A 23686-nucleotide genomic window follows, 5' to 3' on the forward strand; every position below is an offset into this window, starting at 1 on the left:
AACATAAATAAATAACTTTTTTGGACAAAAAGGACAAAAAGAAATAGTGCCTTTTCTGCCTCTGGAAACTTATGATGCCAGGAACTGTTGCGGCAGTTTTTTCTCTCTGTCATTTCTGTGTGTCCATTTGGTACCATGTGAGGTGATAGGAGGGTTGCTATCTAAGAGAGCGAGTCCATATGCTGAGAATGGCAGAGTAAACAGATAGAAAACAACTGGGTCTATGACAGCATCAGTGAGATGATGTGGTAACCAGTCCTGAAGCTGCGTGGGGTCTACACCAGTGATTCTCAAACTATTTGGTCTCAGGATCCCTTTATACTCTTGAAATTACTGAGGACCCCAGCAAGTTTTTGTTTATGTGGGTTATATCTATCAGTATTTATTATGTTATTAATTGAAACTGAGAGAAATTTTAAATATATATTTATTAATCCATTAAAAATAAACTGATTATATAATAACAAATACATTTTTGTGAAAAAATTGTATCTTTCTAGAACAAGAAATAACTTAGTGACAAGTGGCATTGTTTGACATTTTTACAAATCTCTTTAATGTCTGGCTTAATACAACACAGCTGGATTCTCATATCTGCTCTTGTTTATTTTTATTTTTTCCTTTGTCAAGATGGGGACGGCCGGGCGCGGTGGCTCAAGCCTGTAATCCCAGCACTTTGGGAGGCCAAGACGGGCGGATCATGAGGTCAGGAGATCGAGACCATCCTGGCTAACACAGTGAAACCCCGTCTCTACTAAAAAATACAAAAAACTAGCCGGGCGAGGTGGCGGCGCCTGTAGTCCCAGCTACTCAGGAGGCTGAGGCAGGAGAATGGCGGGAACCCGGGAGGCGGAGCTTGCAGTGAGCTGAGATCCGGCCACTGCACTCCAGCCTGGGCGACAGAGCGAGACTCCGTCTCAAAAAAAAAAAGATGGGGACAAGGCTGGTTTCAAACTCCTGGCCTCAAGTGCCCACGTCAGCCTTGCAAAGCACTGGAATCACAGATCTGAGCCGCCGGGCCCAGCCTCATGTCTGTTCTTATATTCGATCTGTTACAGTGTGTCGGTTTGGTTGAAGTATATTAAAAAAAAAAAAATCTAGTTTCACCCAGATACGTAGTAGGAAAATGAGCAGTATTTTTATGTCTTACCAGATCATTGTAGATATTCTTCATTGACACTACACTAAGAATGTAACAAGTGGTAGTTCCTTAAAGGTCATTTGCAAAGTGGAGTCTGAAATTATCTCCAAAAATGATCTATACACTATGGCAGAGATGAGCAATTTGTTTTCTGGAAAGGGCCAGATAGTAAATATTTTCCACTTCGTGGGCCATTCAGTCTCTATCACAACTGCTGGACTCTGCTGGTGTGGCACAAAAGCAACCACAGATAACGCATGAACAAATGAGTGCAGCTGTGTGCCAATAAAACTTTATTCACAACACATTTGGTAATAAAGTTTTTTGTAAATAAACACTGGCTTCTGCTCTGTGACATTAAAGTCCATCTGCAACTTGCACATGGAATGGACGATTTTGACCGTGTAGTGCCTTGAAAGGGTTTCAGGGACTTCCAGGCATCACAGACCATGTTTTGACAACTGCCACCGTAATGTTTTTGTTGTATGAGATCACAAGTCCCTTATGATTAAAGTCACTTTCAGTTGGGTTTTCTGTTACTTACAGCCAAACACATCACAGCTGATAAACTAGGAGTAGCTTCACAAGCCAGAAATCTGCATACTGGTTTCTCTCTTGGATCCTGGGAAATGGTAACCCCAACCACATTGACAGCCACCAATTTGATGTACCAGCAGTAGAGTAGAAATAGCAAGACACATGTTTAGGCTCAAATGTACCGGGGCAGCCTCATGGAGCCTCACTGGCTCCCAGGACATTGTGGAAGAGATTTGAAGAGTTTTCCCTATTTTCACTTGGAAGAGCACAGAGGTAGGTGAGAGAAGGCTGGGAGAACAAAAGATACCTCATAATCTAGACAATGGGACAAAGCAGGATATGTCAGCATGGAATTTATTATGGAAGGCTCTAGGGGAATGTGGGCATCTTCTCAGGGGCCAGCATGGATTGATGGCAGTGAAGAAGAAGTGCAATGTCCCTCCTCTGCCATTGCTCTGGCATCACACACACCTTCTCTAACTTCACCTCAACCTCAGAGAGACAGAGAAGTTGACTAAGGGTTTCCTGGATTGATAAAGATTAACCAACATTGACTAAGTTGAAGTTGTTGCTGCCAAACAAAAGAAGCCTCTTGAGTTAGAAATTAAGGTCAATTTTAGGAAAGCTTTAAAATTTTTTATACATATGTATTTATGTACTAAGCATTCATATTGTCCAACAACAGACATCATCAAATTAAAAAATGTTGCCAACCTGATGAAAAATGATATCTCATCCTTTAATTTATATTTCTTAATTATCAGTGAGGATGAACATCATTTATATAATTGAGGGCATTTATTTTAAAATCCACCACAGTGATTTTGAACCCAGTGTGATTAATGTTTGTAGTTTAGGATACAGTACTATTGAATCTGCAGACTCACCTATGTGTGCAGACACGGTGCTGCCACTTTCACCTGCAAAGTGAGTAGTTTACAGATTGTCAAGCACTGAATAGGCCACCTAGGAGACATAGTCCTTAATTCCAGTTGACCTTCTTCCCTTCCTGTATGGCAACACGGTCTATCAGGGAAATTATACTCCATTTTCATATGTGCATCGGCCTGCCCAAGACTCCTGCTCATGTGTTTGGCTGGTTTCTGGAAACAAGGCCAATGCACTAGGTGCAGCGGCATCCTAGATCTTGTCACTTCCAGTATTTCTCTTCTACTTCCCAAGGTGAGATAAAATCAACACATACTTCTTTGAATCTAGACTCCATGTGAACAGAAGCAGTAATTCTCAATGTTGTGCATTTCTTTTATTTATTAAGACAGCCTCAGTTTGCTGGCCTGCAGAGGTAATACCCACTTATAAATTCCTTTCATTGAAAACCAAAATGGGGCACACGGTAAAGAAAACTACACCAAACCCCACCACTCTAACACAACTGTTAGTTTCATTTTCTATGTCAACACCTAATCCTCACTCAACTACATAGATATTTTACATACTTACAATGCTGTATCATTAAGTAAGGATCTCCCCCCAAGCATTGAACATCGGTGTGCTATATTTAGTCTACAAACATTATAATTTACAAAAACAACAATATTGTGGATTTGTGTCATCCTTGGCTACTGTGGAATTCAACCATCATCATGTTTCTATTTTCTTTTCTTTTCTTTTTTTTTTTTTGAGATGGAGTTTCACTCTTGTTGCCCAGGCTGGAATGCAGTGGCACAATCTTGGCTTACCGCAACCTCCTCCTCCTGGGTTCAAGCAATTCTCCTACCTCAGTCTCCTGAGTAGCTGGGATTACAGGTGTGCACCACCATGCCCAGCTAATTTTGTATTTTTAGTAGAGACGGCGTTTCTTCACGTTGGTCAGCCTGGTCTCAAATTTCGGACCTCAAGTGATCCACCTGCCTCAGTCTCCCAAAGTGCTGGGATTACAGGCATGAGCCACCACACCCAGCCCACGTTTCTATTTTCTAATTTATTTGTGCATTTATTTATTCAACAAATATTTATGGGGCTAGGCACCAGAGGTGCAAATATAAATAAGATACTGTTCCTGCCCTTAAGGGTCTTACAGTCTAGGAAGAGAAATAGACATCCTCATCTAATTTTTATGTCTTTATTTGTTTGAGTTATGTATTCATAATATATTTTCATAAGCATCAAAATAGAGAATACCTATTTTTTTCATGCTAATTATGAGCAAGTAGCCACAAATGTGTTTTGGTTGGTTGCATTACTTTCTCAAGGCTACAAAAGCAGGACCATGCAGGATCTGGAAGACTTGCTGTCCATTTTTGTAGTATAATCTCTAGATGGCACATGCTTCCACTTCCGGCCACAGGATGGGTTTTCAGATAAAACATTCTTTTGAATGAGAAAAACAATTAAGCATTGAAAATGTGAGAACAAGAAAACATAAGATAAAAATGGAATTCACCAGCCTGTTTTATGAAATATCTGTTTAACTCGTTGAATATAAAGGTAGCAGTTTTACCATATTCCATCCTGTGTGGACTGTACTACATTTAGGATGAGAAGTCAGCAAAGTAGTAGTAACTGGCTGTATCACCTATTCTAGTTTTGAACTCTAGGCCATTTGTGAAGAAAACCGGAAAACTGCTTCATGTTTCAAGCCTAGAACCAATCATTAACCCATTTGGAAAAACTTCAAAAGCTTGTTTTTAAAAAGCCTTATAACCTACAAGTTGAAAGAATAGCACAGTCAATCTCTGCATACCCTTCCTCTGCGTTCTGTAGTTTTTAACATTTGGCCACATTTGCGTGTAAGCTTTTTTTTTTTTTTTTTTTTTTGCTGAATTATTTGAAAGTAGATTGCAGACATCACGACGCTTCACCCTAAATGTTTCAGCACGCACCTCCTGGGGACAAAGGTATTCTCTGATGTAACCACAGTGGCAGCACCACACCCAAAAAATGTATCACTGGTATTCAGTAGGGCCACCTCATCTCCAGCCACTAGCTCTGGCACCCTGGGATTGTGTCAGCCCCACCCTGCTGCTTGGGCACTGAGCCCTGTCCCTGCCGCGTGCCTGCCCCATCCAGAACTAATAGTGTGACTTGGTGCACCATCATGTCCAGAGATGGAGCCTGCTGCCTTCACCCACCAGCTCAAACCGCTGGATCCAATTCCTTCCCAGTGAATACCTGTGTCTTCCCTTCCCTATCCCTGTGGGTCAGCACCACAGCTAGTCTGCTGCCTCTTGAAGGCGACCTATGCCACGCTGCAGCTGACCGTGGATATTTGAAATGGCAAGTGAAGATGTTAATCATTGAGATGGCTTGGATTTGTGTCCCCGCCCAAATCTCCTGTTGAATTGTAATCCTCAGTGTTGGAGGAGGGGCCTGGTGGGAGGTGACTGGATCATGGAGGTGGATTTCCCCCTTGCTGTTCTTGTGTTAGCGAGTGAGTTCTCATGAGATCTGGTTGTCTGAAAGTGTGTACCACCTCCCCCTTCGCGCTCTTCCTCCTTCTCCCACCACGTGAGACATGCCTGTTTCCCCTTTGCTTTCTGCCATGATTATAAGTTTCCTGAGGCCTCCCCAGCCATGCTTCCTGTACAGCCTTCGGAACTGTGAGTCAATTAAACCTCTTTTCTTCGTAAATTACCCAGTCTCAGGTAGTTATTTACAGCAATCCCAGAACGGACTAATGCAACCATACATAATATGACTGGCCACCGACATTTCCAACCTGTTATTTGCACATAATATTGCCGAAAGAAATGGCTTTCAGCAACACCCATGAGCTCGAATGTCATTAATATTTATTTCGGAAGAGAGCTACTCATAAAAGCAAAGTGCCTTTCAGCTTCTCAGAAAAGTATAGAGGAAATGCTTCAGTTGGATGGAGATCAAATTGTTAAAGGTGGTAAGAGTGTGGGCTGCCATGACCCTCATTTCCCTCGCTTACTTAGTCCTTCAACCTAGACCTGTCTGTTGCGACAAGGAAAGGAGAGCAAGTTCTTTAAGTCTCTGTGGCCGTCTGCAGAGACCATCACAGGACGGAGCACAATAAGCAAAGAAGCCACACCAAGATGAATAGACCATGTGACCCAGAGTCATGCTGGCCCTGGGCCTTGTCCTGGTCAGTCCCAGGGCCGGGGACCGGCGAGGACTCTGCAGAGCCCTTTGCCTATCGGGGGAGTGGGTGGGTTGCTCAGATCCTGGCATTTCTCTAGGGGCACAGGCTCATGTGAACAAGGAGGAGTACTCACTCCTTGCTGTGAGAACAAAAAACCTGGGAGAAAAGGAAAAGGCAGGGGAGTGAATAAAAATAGAAACAGGCTCAGTGCTCTGACAGGCAAGATCCTCAATGAATTGGGCCCTTCAGTGAGTGGAAATATCTCATTTGAACTAGAATCCCACGGACAAGCTTTGGGGCTTTCTGTTTTCGCCACATTAACGCCCTGACAAAGGCCTGCACTATTGTTGATGCAGGAAATGAGAGGCGCTGGCTGGATTCCCCCTTCCTCCCTATTTATGCAGACGGTCCTGGAGGCTGCACGGTGGTTACCTAGGAAACAGCTTGGATGTGAAACTTCAGAAAATGTGCTGTCAGGCAGCAGGGGATGCGATTGCTGATTTTTTGCTGGCATTGTGTGATGCCAGGCCATTTTATTAACCCCTGTGAACCAGCTTCCTCACATGTAAGCAGGAGATAATATCTACCTCTTTGTGTGTGTGTGTGTGTGTGTGTGTGTGTGTGTGTAGCACCATAGCTGGTTGTAGAACCCAGAAGACGTTCAACGTAGATGTTTTTCCCTTCTCTTCTACCATCTCACAAGCTTGCTGCACTTCACAGGCACCACTGAATAAATAGGATATAGATATGATATAGAAACAGCTTTGGCAATGAACGAGAAGTTAATTGAATTTGTGTAACTGGAATTACATTTAAAGCGTAATAAGGAAGTTCCTTATATGGTGCTAGATGACCAATCTTTTGTAAATTGAAAAGTCATTTAAGATACAAATACTTCTAATTCGTCACTTTGGTAAGCTTAAAATTTTTTTAACGTAGGCTGGGCACGGTGGCTCACACCTGTAATCCCAGCACTTTGGGAGGCCGAGGCAGGCAGATCACGAGGTCAGGAGATCGAGACCATCCTGGCTAACAAGGTGAAACCCCGTGTCTGCTAAAAATACAAAAAAAAAAAAAAAAAAAAATTAGCCAGGCATGGTGGCGGGTGCCTGTAGTCCCAGCTACTCGGGAGGCTGAGGCAGGAGAATGGCATGAACTCGGGCGGCAGAACTTGCAGTGAGCCTTGGCACTGGCTCTAGCCTGGGCCACAGAATGAGACTCCATCTCAAAAAAAAAAAGTTAAATGTAATAGTCTGGATGTTCTTTGAACAAGCACAGCCACACAGTAAGGGTTGAGAGACCTCATAACAAGGACCCCTTTTTCCCTGCTGGAGTTGAGACTCAAATGAGAGATGGCTGTGGGAGTCAGATCTAGCAATAGCAAAATGCCTGCATAATCGCGGATGAAATCCACGTTACCGACTTGTGCAGCAACAATAGGCCTTTTAACGTCACCCTCCTACCCCTGAGCTGGAGAGACGCCACACTCCCCCCACAGACAGTGCTGGGTGGCTGTGGCCACTGACGGCCTCGGCGCCGAGCTCCCCGATCCGGCTTTTGCTGCATGGCACAAGGAGCCCCAGGTACATGCTGTCTGCGAGCCGACCGTGGTGGGTCAGCAGTATAACTAGAGGTTGTTGACCAAGTGAGCATTAAAGACTTCAAAGAAGTCAAAACTAGAAGCTTCCGGTTTAACAAAGCAGATGTTACGTGGACCACAGACTCCCGCTTCATATTCTCCCAGCTGCTGGGAGTCGGGGCCACTGCTGGCCCTCAGAGCCCCTCTCTTACAGTCGTCTTCAGCTAAAGAGAGCAGCCCACCCACAGTCGCAGCCCCTCCTCAGGGACGGCTTAGTGCAAGTGCTGGGCAGTGGGGGATAGTGCAAAGGTTTAGTTCCCTTGCCTCAGTTTGGGGCATCTCTGACGGTCGTTTGAGCTCCAGAGACACTTAGGACAGACCAAGACATTTCCTGGGAATGCACCACCTGACTCCTGGCGTCCCCAGTCCTCCGTTTGTCATTCTCTGACATGCTTCACATGCAAATCTCCTTCTGAGTCTGTTTCCCCAGGAACCACCCTGAGACAATTCATTTCAAAGTTACTACATCATATGTGCAGATTATAAGAAGGTGATGGACTTCATCATATAGAATTGTATCTAGAAACTCATGTTCTTTGGTCATTTTTCTTGATACATGATCATGTTTCTCATTTTTAAAAATTATTCTCGGCCGGTTGTGGTGGCTCATGCCTGTAATTCCAGCACTTTGGAAGGCCAAGGCAGGCGAATCACCTGAGGTCAGGATTTGGAAACCAACCTAGCCAACACGATTAAACCCCGTCTCTACTAAAAATACAAAAAAAAAAAAAAAATTAGCCAGGCATGATGGTGGGAGCCTGTCATCCCAGCTACTCGGGAGGCTGAGGCTCAGGAGAATTGCTTGAACCCAGGAGGCAGAGGTTGCAGTGAGCCGAGATTGCACCATTAAGCTCCAGCCTGGGCGACAAGAGCCAAAACTCTGTTTAAAAAAGAGAGAGAGGGCTGGGCGCGGTGGCTCAAGCCTGTAATCCCAGCACTTTGGGAGGCCGAGACGGGCGGATCACAAGGTCAGGAGATCGAGACCATCCTGGCTAACACGGTGAAACCCCGTCTCTACAAAAAAATACAAAAACTAGCCGGGCGAGGTGGCGGACGCCTGTAGTCCCAGCTACTCGGGAGGCTGAGGCAGGAGAATGGCGTGAACCCGGGAGGCGGAGCTTGCAGTGAGCTGAGATCCGGCCACTGCACTCCAGTCTGGGCGACACAGGGAGACTCTGTCTCAACAAAAAAAAAAAAAAGAGAGAGAGAGGGCTGGGCGCGGTGGCTCAAGCCTGTAATCCCAGCACTTTGGGAGGCCGAGACGGGCGGATCACGAGGTCAGGAGATCAAGACCATCCTGGCTAACACGGTGAAACCCCGTCTCTACTAAAAAATACAAAAATCTAGCCGGGCGAGGTGGCGGGCGCCTGTAGTCCCAGCTACTCGGGAAGCTGAGGCAGGAGAATGGCGTGAACCCGGGAGGCGGAGCTTGCAGTGAGCTGAGATCCCGCCACTGCACTCCAGCCTGGGCAACAGAGCAAGACTCCATCTCAAAAAAAAAAAGAGAGAGAAAAATTATTCCTATGGAATTCCTATCTATCCGATGTTGGACCTCCAGCCCAGTCCTCATTTTCTTTCCTTCTTTTCTTTCTTTCTTTCTTTCTCTCTCTCTCTCTCTTGCTTTCTTTCGTTCCTTTGACGGAGTCTTGCTCTGTCTCCCAGGCTGGATTGCAGTGCCACCATCTTGGATCACTGTAACCTCCGCCTCCCATGTTCATGCATTCTCGTGCCTCAGCCTCCCAAGTAGTGGGGATTACAGGCGTGTGCCACCATGCCTGGCTAAGTTTTTTGTATTTTTAGTAGAGATGGGGTTTCACCATATTGGTCAGGCTGGTCTCGAACTCCTGACCTCATGTGATCCACCCGCCTTGACCTCCCAAAGTGCTGGGATTACAGGTGTGAGCCACTGCACCTGGCCAGTCCTCATTTTCTTATCAGTTCTTTCCTGCTTTCCATCTCCTACTCTTCTTACTGCACTTTCTAGGAGGCTCACTTGACCTATTTTCCAAGGTCTCCATGTGTTCACTTGTGTTTTTATATAGTTCTCAAGAACGTTTCCTTATTCTCCAAATTTTATTTTTTTACATCTTCCTAGTCTTATTTCATTAATTCTCTATCATCTCTTATCTGAGGAAATTCACGAGGTTTTCAAAGATGTTTTCTTCCTCCTACATAATTTCCTCTATGTTTCAGTTTTTACTGTTTGCTTGTTTGGGTTCCTATCTTTTCTTTTCTTTTCTTTTTTTTTTTTTTTGAGATGGAGTCTCTCTGTTGCCCAGGCTGCAGTGCAATGGCATGGTCTTGGCTCACTGCAACCTCCTCCTCCCAGGTTCAAGCAATTCTCCTGCCTCAGTCTCCCGAGTAGCTGGGACTACAGGTGCATGCTACCACAACCGACTTATTTTTGGATTTTTAGTAGAGACAGGGTTTCACCATGTTGGCCAAACTGGTCTGCCTTATGATGTCAGGCTCTGTTAGTTCTGTTTCTGGAGAATGCTGACTGATGCCTACACCTTTGAAAGGTGACTCTGCCACTCTGTCAGTCAAGAACTGGAGCCTGTTTCTCGTCTCTTCAGCCTATGTTTGACCACATGATTTGCTTTGGCAGATGGAACATTAGCAGCTGGGGACCTTTCTGCCACCACAAAAGCCTAGATTATCCTGATAGATGATGGAAGACACATGACTGTTGTTCCAGCTAACATCAAGCCAGCCACTGGACAAGACAGTGAGGCTATCCTAGAACACAAAGGCCCAAATGAACTGGCCCAGAGCAGAGAAACTGCTCAGCCAAACTGCAAAGCTGTGATTCACAAAGGCTTCATCTTAACACCAAATTTTGGAGTGGTTTGTTACACAGCAAACACTAACTGATCTAGTCATTATCATTCGCTCTTTCTTGAGCTGATCACATTCCCCAGAGTAGAACACACCGGTGTCCTGCTCCTTATTCCTGGCTGCCAGCACCGTAAGAGCAGAGTGGAAGGCTGCGATTTTCATCACTCAATACGTAAGCATTCCCTTAATTTTCCAAGCAAGTTAGGGCACTTTATGAAGCTTTAGAGGACACACAGTGTCCACATAGAAGATTGCCCTGATTTCTGACATCAAGTACAAGTTTGGAGGGTTCGCCAAACCAACCTCAGCTTCAACAGTTTGCTTGAAGGACTCCCAGAACTCACTGAATGCTGCTGTACTCACAGCTATGGTTTATTATGGAGAATAGAATACAGCTTGAAATCAACCAATGGAGGAGACACATGAGGTGGAGACCAACAGGGGCCCAAATGCAAAGGTTCGGGTTGTCCTTTCCCGGTGGAATCCTGCACACTGTTAACTCTGCCCTCACTGGCATTGATGTGTGACAACGTGCCCAGAGCATCACCAACCAGGAAAGCCCACCTGAGCCTTTGGGGTCCAGAGTTTTTATCCGGACTTGACCACACACTGCCCACATGACTGGCCTTTACTGCCCAGCTCCTCTTGGAGGCAGGGCTCGTACCTTTCATCTCCAGTCCCTGGGAGATTGGAACTGATCCCATGTGGCACAAAGCGTGTGTCATGAATCACACTGTTAGACTGTCTTGTGGCTAAACCCCGCAAAGCAAAGACACTCCAGTTAGTCAGGACATTCCAGGGGCTTAGAGATCACCTCCCAGGAGCCAAGGGCAAAGGCTGGACCTCTCTTTGGGCAAAATCAACTTTTCACTACATAAGCTACCCTCTGGCATTTGGCCAAGACTTTCTTATACAGCAAAACAATCATCTTTGTTTCGGCATCTATAGTTAGTGTAGTGTTTATTAGACAGATAGAGCAATAGTGGGCAACTCGTCTGTCCTATAAAGCCATTACATACGTTTTCATATTTTTATACTGTTAATAATTTGATTACTATTTTCCTCCCTTGATCTGCTGTTATTTGTACCTTCTGATAACTTTATACTGAGTTACTTAGCATAGAAATTAGGTAATGGTCAGTTAAACTCAGTGCTTCCTCAGGCCAGTCATTTTATTACAACCTGAAGAGGTTTTAACTCAGTCTCTCAATATATTTGATCGTCACTATCAGCATTATTCTAAGACTTGTTTATATAAGGTAGTTGACTCTTATTGGTAATAAGGCCAGTGTTACATCACATCACAGTATGGTAACCTGAAAAATAAAAGCCAAAAGACATCATCATGTTACCAGAGTCCTACTTAGTCATTATCAATTACTCTAGTTTCATCATATCGTATGACCAAAATGTCCATCAATCATCAGTCCTATGACCATCAATCATTATATCATATGACCAAAATGTTTCCCGAGTGCTAACACTCAGGTTTGCAGACTTTCATTCACACGGTCAGGTTCCAAAGGCACAGGCAGTCTCAGCAATCCATAGCTCCACCTTTTCAGGCATCAGGTATATAACTGTGGTAAGAGACAGTATTGGCCAGTAGCAGTGACTCACACCTATAATTCCAGCGCTTTGGGAGGCCAAGGGGGGTGGATCACCCAAGGTCAGGAGTTCGAGACCAGTCTGGTCAACATGGTAAAACCCCGTCTCTACTAATAATACAAAACTTAGCCAGGCATGGTGGTGCATGCCTGTAATCCCAGCTACCTGAGAGGCTGAGGCAGGAGAATTGCTTGAATCCAGGAGGCAGAGGTTACAGTGACCCGAGATCACACCATTGCACTCCAGCCTGGGCAACAAGAGTGAAACTCTGTCTAAAAAAACCAAAACAAACAGACAAAATAAAAGAGACAATATCGTCTCTCGCTCGGAGTCTTTCTTGAAGCGCCAATGTAAATATCGGATCTCCCTCATGGTGTAAACCATTTATTCATCCCTCTGCTCTTAGCTGCCTTTCCCCTTCTCTCTATTTATCACTGTATTTTTACCAGCGTTTCCGTCTTTGGAAAGGACGTTAGGTTGGGCCACTATGCCGGGATAGACCACCAGAAGCAAGCATGGTGAAGCAGGGACTTCCTCCTCAGTCCGCTCCCACTCATATAGGATAGGGGCACACAGGCACAGAACTAGTGAGCTCTCCCAACAACCAGGTGACACAGCTGCATTCACCGCTAACCCCAATTTTACCAGACAGGGTGAAGGCCCAGCCCACACCATCAGGCCCCCAGGATTTCTGACACAAGCTTTAAAGGCCTGGTTCTAGCTTCTTGCTTAGGGACCATCCCTCCTTCTGGCACCTACCACTGCTGCCATGATCCTGGAGCTGCTGTATCAGGTAGGAAAAACGGAAGGTGAAGTGACATAGGGAAGAACTGTGTGGTCACAGTAGCATCCCCCCATCCCTGCCTCCCCAGATCCCACAGGAAAGTTGAGGACTGCGTCCAGCGTGCACTCCCTTGGGTCCCTCTTGTGGAGTGTGCACATGAAGGCGTGTAAGCCAGCCCTTCCTGCCTTTATCACCCTGTTTCAGACAACACATGTTTCATCTGCCTGTTCCACTTCTCTATCAAACTTTTATTCTGAGGGTGAAAATGTATTCCAAAGAAACGTAATTGCCTGATCGGTTCATCCTGCTTTCTGACCAGAAAAGCCAATGCACTGAGAATAGCAGATTTTTTTGCAATAGAAAAAGTTTAACGGCCGGGTGCAGTGGCTCACGCCTGTAATCCCAACACTTAGGGAGGCCGAGGCAGGTGGGTCACCTGAGGTCAGGAGTTCGAGACCAGCCTGGCCAACATGGTGAAACTCCGCCTCTACTAAAAATAGAAAAAAGTTAGCCGGGCGTGGTGGCAGATGCCTGTAATCCCAGTTACTCAGGAGGCTGAGGCAGGAGAATCGCTTGAACCCGGGAAGCAGAGGTTGCAGTGAGCCAAGATCGTGCCACTGCACTCCAGCTGGCTCAACAAGAGCAAGACTCCATCGAAAGAAGAAAGAAAAAGAAAGAAAGAAAGAAAGAAAGAGAGAAAGAGAGAGAGAGAGAAGGAAGGAAGGAAGGAAGGAAGGAAGGAAGGAAGGAAGGAAGGAAGGAAGGAAGGAAGGAAGGAAGGAAGGAAGGGAGGGAGGGAGGGAGGGAGGGAAGGAGGGAAGGAAGGAAGGAAGGAAGGAAGGAAGGAAGGAAGGAAGGAAGGAAGGAAGGAAGGAAGAAAAAGAAAGGAAGGAAGAAAGAAAGAAAGAAAGAAAGAAAAAAGAAAGAAAGAAAAAAAGAAAGAAAGAAAGAAAGAAAGAAAGAAAGAAAGAAAGAAAGAAAGAAAGAAAGAAAGAAAGAAAGAAGAGTTTAACAATCACAGGGTTGGCCAAAAGGAAAGAGTTGACTACTAAAATCACTCTCCTTAGAAATTCAGAGACTAGGGTTTTCAAAGGATAATTTGGCAGAGAGGGGGCTAGGGAATGGGGAATGCTGATTGGTTGGGTTGAGGATAAAATCACAGGGGGCTGAAGCTGCCTTCCTGCTGTTCTTGAGTTCCTGTGTGGGATCATAAAACTAGTTGAGCCAGTTTCCCATTCTGGATGGTGCCACCTGGTTCATCAGGATGCAGAGTTTTGAACACCAGTCTTGGGTTTGACAATAGTGATGTTAACCACAGGAGCAACTGGAGAGGTTATGACTCTTATGCCCTGTAGAACAATTTCTAGTTATTGTTTCACTATGCCTGTATCTTAGCAGAGTTCGGACCCCTTCCCAATCTTAATCTGTGGCCTTTCATTAGTGTTAAAAAAGTAATTTGATCCTAGGACAAGGAGGGTGTAGTTTTGGAAAGGGCTATTACCAAGCTTGCCTTAAGGTTAACCTATGAACTAAATTCCTCTCTAGGTTAGCTCAGCCTATGCCCAGGAACGAACGAGGACAGCTTAGAGGTTAGAAGCCAGACAGAGTCAGCTATGTCAGATTTCTCTTACTGTCATAATTTTGCAAATGCAGTTTCAGTGTGATTCAGTGGTCTAAATTGGGGCAATATTTTCAATTCCAGTCCTTGCATAGTATTTTGAACATCTGCATCTACCACTGGCCAACACCCAGTCCAGAGCAGGTGCCTATTCCTGTCAGGAGCCGTTTGTAGACCCCAGGGGCCATCAGCATCAGACCAACCTGGCAGCTCTGGGCAGGGCCTTACCCTGGAGAATCTGCCCCATTGCCATCTGCAGTCTCTACTTCTCTTGCTGGCTGACTGAGCAGCTGTTATTGTGTGCCTCAGAGAGCACAAGAGGAACGTGTCTGGATTCAGCCATGTCTACACCACAGCATCCCCACTACCCCCATCCACTCATTCCATGAACCCAGGTGGCCGCCCAAGCAAGTGCACAGGATGCCCACTTGCCAATTCCAACCACTTTCTCATCCTGGAAGGGCATTCTGATGGGCGCTGACATGTCCTACTTCAATGTAGCCCTCAAATTCTCATAGTGATTTCCACAGGGCTGTGCCCCATATGGGCATCCCTTTAAGAGGCCAGCTTTCCATTGCCATCTGGCTTAGTCTATGGTCAGGCCACTGGCTACTGCCCATGAGTGGGCAAAAACTCCAACATAGGGGCAAACAGCATGCATCTCAGCCCGCTGACCTGATTTGTTTGTACCTTGTTCAATCAGAATGGCGCCTTCCAAACAGGATGCTGTCTGCTCACGTTGGAACTGCCATCCATAAACCAAGTAGCTCTTTGCTGATCAAGAAAAGTTGTTTTTGGGTAACACTCAACTGGTTGTAGGGCCCAGCAGCTCCTCGGGTGGTTCCAAAGCCAATGCTAGTGGAGAAGAGGCTCCCTGCTCGCAAGTGTCTCCTCCTCGCATTCCCCTGGTACCATGATCCTCTATAAACCAGTTCCATTTTATTATGGAGCTTTTCTGAGCACTGTTTTCTCCATTAGAGTGTTTCTCTGACACCGTCCAAGACATTCCGAATATTTCAGGTTTTAAGATCAGTTTATGTCCTTCAGTCATAAGGCAGTTTCAATTAATGTCCAGTAGAAGGCTAGTAACTAATTGCCTTTTGAACGGAATTTTCCTAGTCCAGAAATCCCAGTGGTCATCACTGGATGGCTCTCAGAGACTACCGCCATAAGTTCCAGCCTGCCCTCCACACAGGCACATTGCACAGATAATCTGTCTCCATCATCACTCTAGTAACATTAACAGCCTGCATGGGCTCAGGTAATTTTCTTCATTCCTGTTTTTGGCATCGTTCAACCAATATTGGCTGAAGGGCAGATTTACATGCTTAATGTTTTATAATACTAGGTGAGGGAAGCATTCCCCAGTCAGACTCAATATCCATCTGCTTAATGAACTCAGGTAAAGGAGATACCACCACTTCACATAAAGTCCGTTCAGACATTGCAAATTTCATCCAAACTTTCACTTAATTTCTTCAATATTTCATTCCCATATCCTCTCAATCTAACTATAGCCCCTTAGAACTCCAGCGGGTTTTGGAATTACAGTGCATGGGCCTCCTGTGTCAAGGAGTCCTAGAAATGTCTCTTCTCCACCTGCTGACCATTTACCCACATGCATGCATACACCCTCAGTTCCCCAGCTGAAGATGGGGCCAAGGGACTCAGGCCCTTTTGTCAGTCTTCATCCTGATTAGATTGCAGGACCACTGTCTCGGTGATTCAGAATCAGGTTTCTCATTGTCATCCTTGCTTGCTGGCTTTTAAAATTCCTCCAAACTATGAAGCAGAGTTTGTTTAAAGTGAATAAAGCAGATTTATTTAAAGCCCTTCATGGCCGGGCATGGTGGCACACACCTGTAATCCCTGCACTTTGGGAGACTGAGACAGGCAGATCACCTGAGGTCAGGAGTTCAAGACCAGCATGGTCAACATGGTGAAACCCCGTCTCTACTAAAAATACAAAACTTAGCCGAGCCTGGTGGCATGTGCCTGTAATTCCAGCTACTTGGGAGGCTGGGGCAGGAGAATCGCTTGAATCTGGGAGGCGGAGGTTGCAGTGAGCCAAGATCATGCCACTGCACTCCAGCCTGGGCGACACAGCAAGACTCTGTCTCAACAAAAATAAATAAATAAATAAATAAATAAAAGCCCTTCACTGCTGGGGGATAAGCAGGGGCTCCCATCAGTCCCTACAGTTTCTGAGAGTGCTGCACTAAGACTTTTGTCTTCACTCCATCAGTGTCTGCTGTATTCATCCCATTAATAACCACTGAAGGATTTCTGCCCTGCTGGGATGAGTCCCTTGACTTTCTTCTCTGTCCTTCCCCCATTCTCCTTCACATCTTAGTTATTGGTTTGTTCTGCTTAACTGTTCCCCCTGGTGGTAACACTGACATTAGTGGCTATAGCTTGGACCCACCTGAATCCAAGCTTAGGTCAGCCTCAGGATCCATCCCAATACTCTCACTTTTATTTTAGTTATTACAGATAACAATAACCAAGAGACTGGTACTAGCTTGTTCCTTGTTACTTTTCATTTCCTTATTTATCCCGTACCATCTCCTCAGAAATGGAGCCATTATTTCTAAATTCCTTTGGTAACTTCTGCCTCCAGCAACTAACTGCAGCACAGCATTAATTCCATACCATCGGCAACCCTGTGGCCATCCAGTAATCAAAGGTTCATCACCACCAACCCTTTAATCACCCCCAGCCCTTTCCTCCTTCTTCCTCTCAAACCACATGTTTCAGCAAGTCAGGGTGGGGCTAGTGAATCCCACCTCTGACACCTACTGTGAAGTGTTTTGGCGACCTGTAATGTCAGAGGGAACCGTCATTAAGACCACTGTTGCTTCTGAAACCAATTGCAAATACAAGGGTCTCCAACATCACGCTTAGGTTTGATAATTTACTAGAAGGAGTCACAGAACTTAACTGAAATCTATTATACTTACAGTAATGATTTTTTTTTTACATGGATACAAATCAAAACCAGCCAAGGGAAAAGTGCCTGCAGTGGAGTCGGGGGGAGTCAAATGTTTTTTTTTTGTTTTTTTTCTTGTGGAGTCAGCACACATTACTTTCACAATGTCAACATATGTCAATACACACGGAATGTTACTGACCAGTGAAGCTCACATAAGCTTTGTTGTTCACAGTTTTTACTGTGGTTTGGGTGCATGTTTGTGGATATCCTAGACTACAAGTCCAAACTCCATCATTTTCACAGGCAGCTACCCCTGGAGCGCCTCTTGATTCTAGGGGTGCACACTACAGGCATGGCCTACCCTCAGGAGGACTAACCCAGGGAGAAAGGTCCATTAGGCATTGCAAGTGGGTTCAGGGCAATCTGAGAAGGATATCCAAGCGCCATAATATTTGGAACGTGCTCTTGAACAGGAGTGCAAGCTTTGAGTGAACATGACCTCTTTGATCTACAAATTGTCTCCTACGGGAAGGGGGCTGGACAGGAAAGGAAAAAGCATGCCTGCTGGTTGGAATAGATCCTGTTATTTAGCTAATCCTCTTGGTGCTTTTCAAATCTTTAATTAGCCTGCCTTCTCTTCTTGTCTTAACTACTACTGGATTATCACTGATTTAAGTTTTTGAGGCACTAGACAATCCAAAGAGCTACAAAAACTTTACATCTACAAGCCAAGGCACCGAATCCCAGCCCCAGAAAGAGACTGTGGCCCTCCTTCCTTATCAGGATCCCAAGAAGCCATAGAACAAGAGGCTATAAGATTGGAAGGACCCTGGAAAGGCTTCATGCTGCTGTAGGTCATGGATGGACAAACTTTGTGTCTGGAGCTGCTGGTAGTGGGCCACTCAGTAAGTTCACCCAGGCTCCCACATTCTCCATGCTCTGTTTCAGGAAACAACCAGAACTGTGGAAATCTTACCAAAGACACTAACATCATCACCAGAGGATTAAAGAAATCCAGTGAGTGGCCCACAACAATTGACTGGCATGGGACATGATCCTAGCTTCCCACAGGGCACTTGGGATTGTGCAATCAGAAGTGACCGATGTGCATATGTTTCCACACACCTCTCTGATGTCTATGCCATCACCAAAAATATTCAGACTGCAAACCAGGAAATGCATTGAATGGCCACTATTGTCCTTATACTTCCGTTTAAGGACACTCCAGGCCCAACGTCTCAAGGCCTTTTAGGCTAGCTTCCTTCAAACCTCAAATCTTGGTTACTCTCTAATTTAACTTTTAACCCTTTTCCCATTTACCCTGAGAACACTCGCCAGCAGCACTTCCGGCTGCAGCATTTACCCTAAGATAACTTTGCCAAGAAAGACCTTGGTTTTATTATTACTTTTGCATTTCTCTGGCATATTGATGTTGGAAACAAAAGACATTATTCTATTTATAGCATTCTGTTTTTAGTAGTGGTATTTCCATTTACAAAATATAGTAATCCTTGATCGCTAAAAATGTCAGAGCCTAGAAAACGTAGCATTCCTATGCGTGATGTTAACATCATTAAACGGCTGTTGGCCGAAGACTCATGTGATGAATCCAATTTTTCTAAAATAGATGGCTCAGATGATTCCAATGATTCTGATATTAGGTCTGTTTAGAAATAGAACTTCAAAAACAGTTTTTATATTTTCCTTCCACATTGAAAATCAGTCAGATTTGCTTTGGCCTCAAAGCATGTGTTTATGTAAAATTAAATGAGCACTAGCAGCCAGCTGTACTTTCTTTTCTTTTCTTTTCTTTTCTTTTTTTTTTGAGATGGAGTCTCGCTCTGTCGCCCAGGCTGGAGTGCAGTGGCCGGATCTCAGCTCACTGCAAGCTCCGCCTCCCGGGTTCACGACATTCTCCTGCCTCAGCCTCCGGAGCAGCTGGGACTACAGGCGCCCACCACCTCGCCCGGCTAGTTTTTTGTATTTTTAGTAGAGACAGGGTTTCACCAGGTTAGCCAGGATGGTCTCGATCTCCGGACCTTGTGATCTGCCCGTCTCGGCCTCCCAAAGTGCTGGGATTACAGGCTTGAGCCACCACGCCCAGCCTACACTTTCTTTTCTAAATGGAAAAAAGGATTAATAATTATTATTTTAAACATATGCTAGGTATACCTCTCTTAAATGCTGATCTCTAAGACTCTCTAACAACTGTCATTCTAGAACACAGTCAGCAGATGACACAGCTAGATCTTCCGGGCCATTGAGAACATGAAGGCCAGCCCACCCCTGAGACCTGACTGAACCAGCCTCAACCTTACAATGAAGGTTATTCCATCCCTAACAGCATTGAAGGACAGATTTTGTCTGTCTGAAACAATGAAAGAATAACCACAGGCTCACAGTTGCCAATTTTTTACCAACGACTTTGGCTTGACCAAACTTTAATTGGGTTTTTACCCATAAATCCCAAATGTTGCCTTTCATGCAAGCACTCAGAGGCACACTGTCTTCCTGAACAGCTCAACTGCAAAATCAGCTGAATATAGAGAAAAATATTTCCTGTTGAAGAGACCTGATTTTGCCACCTGTCTACTATCCATTTACCCTCCTCCATAACAAAGCTTCTGCAAGTCCTGCTTACCCCACCCTACTAAAAAAAAGCTCTATCTAGTTAATTTTCGATGCACACAGGTTAATAAAACCAGAGCATTCTCTGTATTTCAATAAGCCTTTTGATTAGTTTCTTTTTTCTTTTTGTTTTTTCTGAGACAGAGTTTTGCTCTTGTTGCCCAGGCTGGAGTGCAATGGTGCAATCTCCGCTCACTGCAACCTCCACCTCCTGGGTTCAAGTGATTCTCCTGCCTCAGCCTCCCGAGTAGCTGGGATTATAGGCACGCGCCACCACACTCAGCTGATTTTGTATTTTTAGTAGAGACGGGGTTTCACCATGTTGTTCAGGCTGGTCTCAAACTCCCGACCTCAGGTGATCTGCCCGCCTCGGCCTCCCAAAGTGCTGGGATTACAGGCCTGAGCCACCTTGCCAGGCCTAGTTTCTTTTTATCTAAGTCTGAATTTCCTTTTTTTTAAGAGACAGGGTCTCTCTGTGTTGCCCAGGTTAGATTTGGACTCCTGGGCTCAAGCAACTCTCCCACCTCGCCCTCCTGAAGAGTCGCAAGTCCAGTCGGAGGCCATTGCTCCCAGCTTGGATTTGTATTTATTTGACCACAGGGTCATCTGACGCCCACAGGCGAGGGTGTCAGATAAACTCCCTTGCTCAGGCACTGTCTAGACATGATGACATATACCATGATGCTCTTGCTGCCCATCCCCAAGGCAGCAGGTGACAGCACTGGGTGGGGGCTATAATTACCAAGCCCAGCAGGGGAGGCAGCAGCCAGACTGGTGCACGGGTGGACGTGGTCTCTTTGAGAACCGCCATGTCGCCCATACAACCTCCCTACTGCAAATTCAGTGGAGCCAGTGCCCTCACCATGGCCAGCTCCTTCCACTGCCACCCAGGCGCCCTCCCAGGCTCCTGCTGCCCTTCGCCCAGTCCCTCTGGTGGTCAGTGCCAGCATGTAGATTGGTGGCATAAACCTGCACTGTTGCAGGGGTGCCTGGGGTCTGTGCCAAGAGAGCTTGATCCCTGGAGGCAGCCACAGGTGGGTCCGCCCTCTCCTTAGTCCTGCCACAACCCGTCAATCATCCCGGATGCAGTGGCATTTAGCCCTGCCTGGGGTGACAGAGCCTCCCTGTACCCCTTCTCGATTTCTCTACCCTCCCCACACTCTCCCTAGAAGGGCATCTGCTGTGCCCCCTCCTCCTCCAGGGCCCCTCCCAGCCTTTCAGTCTATCGCCATAATATGGCCGACGCTCTGCAGATTTTCAAGCCCCTCAGCAGCGGCTGCTGCAGGAAATAGGGGGTGCAGCTCTTTGCTCTCTGTCTAGCACTTACTGTCTGACCACAAAAGCCCCTGTTCCAAGGACATGGGAGGAAGACAAGGCCATCCTTAGTGACATTCAGGATGCAGAGCCATGGTGTGGTTCTTGTTTCATTTCAGTTTTGGGAGGTCATCAGTGATGAGCATGGGATCGACCCCACAGGCAGTTACCATGGAGACAGTGACTTGCAGCTGGAGAGAATCAACGTGTACTACAATGAGGCTGCTGGTGAGTAGCAGGATGTGTGTGCCCAGGAATCCTTGTTTTCCATGATGTGGGAGATGAAATGTCCTAGGAACATGCACGTGACAAAGGCATGCTTCTTGCATATTCATTTCAAATGCCAACTGCTGGAAAAACACGCTTTATGGTTACCTAAGGGTCCTGCCTGTTTGCCACGGTTAAGCACGCTCAGGACCTCCTTTTTCTTAAAAGCAGAAAATCTCCTGTTCTCCTTTTGTCTCAGATGCTGGAATTGAATGCTGCTGTGAGTCCATCCCTAAGCACAGGTCTGAGTCAGTTCTCATTCCCCACAGGTAGCAAATACATACCTCAGGCCATCCTGGTGGATCTGGAGCCTGGCACCATGGACTCCGTCAGGTCTGGACCCTTCGGCCAGATCTTCAGGCCAGACAACTTCGTGTTTGGTATGTAGTCATGATCACTGGGAACTGGCCAAATGACACCTTCTTCCTAACAGCCCTGCAAAGCACAGTTCTTAGTGTTCAGTGCTGAGGTGACACTGTGTCCACAATAGCCCTGAATCCTGGCCTAGCTCCATGCAGTCCATGGGCGGTCATGGCTCACAGATCAACGCCAGCCTGCAGAGGGCTGCCGCAGCCCTTCCGTTGCAGAGCAGCCTCAGACTGGAAGGAAGAAAGAGCAAGGAAAAGCTTCAAGCCAGGCTTCATAGGCTATAGGCAACTTCAAAGGACTTCAAAGAGTCGGGGGCCAAAAGCACAGGTTATGACCGGAGCTAGACAGATGCTGAGGCCACCTTCTCTCCTGGTCACACTGCCTTCACTTTGCCTGTTTAATTGTACTTGAGTATAAAGAGAATGCCTGTTAAAAATGTATGTATTTCAGAACCAATTAAGTTTTCTAACCCTATCCTCTTCCTCAATCAATGGCCTCAGATTTGCTAAACTTCTAACTTTATTATGATCCCGAGTGTTTTTGAGAGTTACTGACATACAAAAATATTTCCGGCCAGGTGAGGTGGCTCACGCCTGTAATCCCAGCACTTTGGGAGGCCAAGGTGGGTAAATCACCTGAGGTCAGGAGTTTGGGACCAGACTGCCCAACATGGTGAAACCCTGTCTCTACTAACAATATAAAAATTAGCTGGGCATGGTCACAGGTGCCTGTAATCCCAGCTACTAGGGAGGCTGAGGCAGGAGAATTGCCTGAACCTGGGAGGCAGAGGTTGCAGTAAGCCAAGATTGCAATGCTGCACTCCAGCCTGGAGGACAGAGCATGACTCCATCTCAAAAAAATACAAAAAAGAAAAAGAAAAATATTTCTTTTTTTTTTTTTTTTTTTTTTTTTTTTTTTTTTTTTGAGGCGGAGTCTTCACTCTGTCGCCCAGGCTGGAGTGCAGTGGCACCATCTCGGCTCACTGCAAGCTCCGCCTCCCGGGTTCGCGCCATCCTCCTGCCTCAGCCTCCGGAGTAGCTGGGACTACAGGCGCCCGCCACCGCGCCCGGCTAATTTTTTGTATTTTTTAGTAGAGACGGGGTTTCACCGTGTTAGCCAGGATGGTCTCGATCTCCTGACCTCGTGATCCGCCCGCCTCGGCCTCCCAAAGTGCAGGGATTACAGGCGTGAGCCACCGCGCCCGGCCAGAAAAATATTTCTTTAGGTAAAAGAAGAGTATTCAAAAGAGAAGAATCTGCCAGTCTAAGACCAGTCCTACCTTCTCCTCTGTAGTCAAAATGACATGTTTTAGGCAGGCCAGAGCGGAGCTGGGAATAACTGGGCCAGAGGGAGCCGAGCTGGTTGACTCAGTCCTGGACGTGGTGAGGAAGGAGTCAGAGAGCTGTGACTGTCTCCAGGGCTTCCAGCTGACCCACTCTCTGGGGGGCGGCACCGGGTCCGGGATGGGCACCCTGCTCATCAGCAAGATCCGGGAAGAGTACCCAGACCGCATCATGAACACCTTCAGCGTCATGCCCTCACCCAAGGTGTCAGACACGGTGGTGGAGCCCTACAACGCCACCCTCTCTGTCCACCAGCTGGTGGAAAACACAGATGAAACCTACTGCATTGATAACGAGGCCCTGTACGACATCTGCTTCCGCACCCTGAAGCTGACCACCCCCACCTACGGGGACCTCAACCACCTGGTGTCGGCCACCATGAGCGGGGTCACCACCTGCCTGCACTTCCCGGGCCAGCTGAACGCAGACCTGCGCAAGCTGGCGGTGAACATGGTGCCCTTCCCGCGCCTGCACTTCTTCATGCCCGGCTTTGCGCCCCTCACCAGCCGGGGCAGCCAGCAGTACCGCGCGCTCACGGTGCCCGAGCTCACCCAGCAGATGACATGCCCTTGCCTAGCATCCATACACTAAGAGGAGAG

At 46.4% G+C, this 23686-nt stretch overlaps 1 long non-coding RNA gene and 1 pseudogene across 2 annotated transcripts; both read left to right on the plus strand.

Moving 5' to 3' along the window:
* The first annotated feature begins 5143 nt into the window (after window positions 1-5143).
* Window positions 5144-18756, plus strand: LOC144340596 (uncharacterized). The gene is made up of 3 exons (XR_013416866.1): window positions 5144-5238; window positions 9995-10396; window positions 17851-18756. It is a non-coding gene; the product is annotated as an uncharacterized LOC144340596 (long non-coding RNA).
* An 842-nt stretch (window positions 18757-19598) lies between these two features.
* On the plus strand, window positions 19599-23678 carry LOC144340633 (tubulin beta-1 chain-like; annotated as a pseudogene). Its single transcript, XR_013416878.1, has 3 exons — window positions 19599-21336; window positions 21645-21755; window positions 23061-23678. The product of XR_013416878.1 is annotated as a tubulin beta-1 chain-like (transcript).
* The last annotated feature ends 8 nt before the right edge of the window (window positions 23679-23686 follow it).

Source organism: Macaca mulatta, chromosome 4 (genome assembly GCF_049350105.2).
Source record: "Macaca mulatta isolate MMU2019108-1 chromosome 4, T2T-MMU8v2.0, whole genome shotgun sequence".
Lineage (NCBI taxonomy): Eukaryota > Metazoa > Chordata > Mammalia > Primates > Cercopithecidae > Macaca > Macaca mulatta.